Source organism: Cebus imitator, unplaced genomic scaffold (assembly GCF_001604975.1).
Source record: "Cebus imitator isolate Cc_AM_T3 unplaced genomic scaffold, Cebus_imitator-1.0 Scaffold42, whole genome shotgun sequence".
Lineage (NCBI taxonomy): Eukaryota > Metazoa > Chordata > Mammalia > Primates > Cebidae > Cebus > Cebus imitator.
In genome coordinates, this window is record NW_016107357.1 from 16,549,497 (window position 1) to 16,552,638 (window position 3,142).

Genomic DNA, 3,142 nt, shown 5'->3' on the forward strand with positions numbered 1-3,142 from the left:
GAATCATGATAAGAAACAGGAGATAAAGCCCCTACAAGATCCCTCACTTAACAGTCAATCCCTTTTCTCCACCCCAGCCCTGCCGGCCACGGATCCGCTTTCTGCTGCTATCATTTTGATTCTAGAATGTCGTATGAATGGAATCTTACAGTATGTGGTCTTTTGTGTCTGACTTCTTTCCGTTAGTATACTGCTGAGCCCTGCCCCACTTGCCCGCCTGCCCTCCTCCTGCTACCCTCCCAGCGCAGAGAATCCCAGTTGCCCTGCAGGCTCCGCGGTCATGGAAATCCCTTGGAGCCTGTGCAAGAAAGTCAAGCTGAGCAATAACATGCAGAGAGCTCAGAGAGCAACTAAACGTCACCTACCAAACCCATCAAATCAGCAGGAACAAGAAATGTCAGGTTGCGGGGAGCAGAGGTGGCTTTCATGGCTGCACAGTTTGGCTAACAGGCTTGTCTGGGGCAGGAAAGACTACGGTGAGTGTGGCTTTGAAGAGTACCTGGTTTGCCATGGTATTCCATGCTACACTCTGGGTGGTGACAATGTTCGTCAAGGTCTCAATAAAAATCTTGGCTTTAGTCCTGAAGACAGAGAGGAGAATGTTCAACACAGCAGAAGTTACAAAACTATTCGCAGGTGCTGGCTTGGTGTGCATCACAGGTTTTATATCACCTTGTACTCAGGATGGCAACGATGCAAGGCAAATTCATGAGGGTGCAAGTTTACCGTTTTTTGAAGTATTTGTTGATGCTCCTCTGCATGTTTGTGAACAGAGGGATGTCAAAGGACTCTACAAAAAAGCCCAGGCAGGAGAAATGAAAAGTTTCACTGGGATCGATTCTGAATATGAAAGGCCAGAGGCCCCTGAGTTGGTGCTGAAAAGAGACTCCTGTGATGTCGATGACTGTGTCCAGCAAGTTGTCGGACTTCTACGGGAACCAGATGTTGTACCTATAGATGCGTCTTATGAAGTAAAATAACTGTATGTGCCAGAAAATAAACTTCGTTTGGCAAAAACAGATGCAGAAACGTTACCAGCACTGAAAATTAACAAAGTGGATATGCAGCGGATGCAGGTTTTGACAGAGGTTGGGCAACCCCATTGAATGGCTTTGTGAGAGAGAGGGAGTAATTGCAGTGCCTTCATTTTGATTGTCTTCTGGATGGAGGTGTCATCAACTTGTCAGTACCTATAGTTCTGACAAGTTCTGCTACTCATGAAGATAAAAAGAGGCTGGACGGCTGGATGGCACTTACTCTGAGGTATGAGGACCGCCATGTGGCCATTCTTCACAATCCAGAGTTTTATGAGCACGGGAAAGGGGATCGCTGTGCCAGACAGTGGGGAACAACATGCAAGAACCACCCCCACATCAAGATGGTTATGAAACAAGGAGATTGGTTGATTGGAGATCTTCAAGTCTTGGACCGAGTTTATTGCAATGATGGTCTTGATCAGTATCGTCTTACTCCTACTGAGCTAAAGCAGAAATTCAAAGATATGAATGCTGGTGCTGTCTTTGCATTTCAGTTACACAACCCAGTGCACAATGGACATGCCCTGTGAATGCAGGATACCCATAAGCAAACTTCTAGAGAGGGGCTACCGGCGCCCCATCCTCCTCCTTCACTCTCTGGGTGGCTGGACAAAGGATGACGATGTTCCTTTGATGTGGCATTTGAAGCAGCATGCTGCAGTGTTGGAGGAAGGAGTCCTGAATCCTGAGACGACAGTGGTGGCCATCTTCCCATCTCCCACGATGTATGCCTGACCAGCTGAGGTCCGGTGGCATTGCAGAGCACGGATGGTTGCAAGAGCCAGCTTTTACATTGTTGGACGAGACCCTGCTGGCATGCCTCCTCCAGAAACAAGAAGGATCTTTATGAGCCAAGTCATGATGCCAAAGGGCTGACGATGGCCCCTGGTTTAATCACTTCGGAAGTAGTTCCCTTTTGAGTTGCAGCTTACAACAAGACAAAGGAGCATATGGACTACTATGACTCTGAACACCGTGAAGACTTTGAATTTATTTCAGGAACATGAATGCACAAACTTGCCTGAGAAGGCCAGAAATCGCCTGAAGGTTTCATGGCTCCCAAGGCTTGGACTGTGCTGATGGAATAGTACAAATCCTTGGAGAAAGCTCAGGCTGCTAACCCGGTCACTCCACCTTTGAAATGTTACTAGTAGCAAGAGGGGACCACACAGTCTCAGTTGGCATTTTTCGTGGTGTCTGTCTGGGCATGCTTCCTAAAAACAGACCATTTCCTTAACTTGCATGTTTTGGTCTGCCTTATGAGTTTTGTTTGAATGAGTATAACACACTGATGGCTTTAATGTATCTTTTCCATTTATTATAGTTATATTCTTATAATACAATTTTAAAATTTTGTCCTTTTATATTTATGCTTCTCTCTCATGATTTTTTCGAGCTGTTATATTAGTTGTAACCAGTAGTATGCACGTTGAGTCTTGCTTTTTTCCTTTTGAACAAAAGAAAAAAATCACCAAACAATAAACTTGGCTAGACCTTGTTTTGGGAATTTTAAAAGACATCTGTAGCAACTAGATTTTTTTTCTGCATTGAAAATAGAAACTTCTTCCTTTCTTCTTTCCAGTCAGTTACTGAGCTTTTCAGTTGTTATAATCTAAAGTATTCTTATGATCTGTGTAAACTCTGAACAAACTTCTTTACTCAATAAAATTATTTTTTTGGCTAAAAAAAGTCATACTGCTTTGAGATTCACCCATGTTGTTACACATATGTGCAGTTGATTCTTGTTTTTAATTGCTGGTGAGCATTTTACGGCTTTACAAACATTTGTTATCCAGTCACAAGTTGATGGACATTTGGGTTATTTCCAGACAAATAAAGCTGCTATGAATGTTTATGTGAATACATATTTTCATAACTCTTGGGTAAATATTTAGGTGTAGGATGGCTCGGCTGTATGGGTGATGTATATTGAAATATTTGAGAAATTGCCAAACTGTTTTCCAAAGTGACTGTATCATTGTCCATTTCCAGCAGCAGTCTGTGGGAGTTCCTGTGGCTCCAGATCCTTGCCAATGCTATCCGTCTTTTCCATTTTAGCCATTTTAGTGGATATGTAGATGTATTTAATTGTGATTTCAAATTGC

At 43.3% G+C, this 3,142-nt stretch overlaps 1 pseudogene; it reads left to right on the forward strand.

Annotated features, from left to right (window-relative positions):
* The first annotated feature begins 280 nt into the window (after window positions 1-280).
* Window positions 281-2,188, forward strand: LOC108302848 (annotated as a pseudogene).
* Window positions 2,189-3,142: the final 954 nt, after the last annotated feature.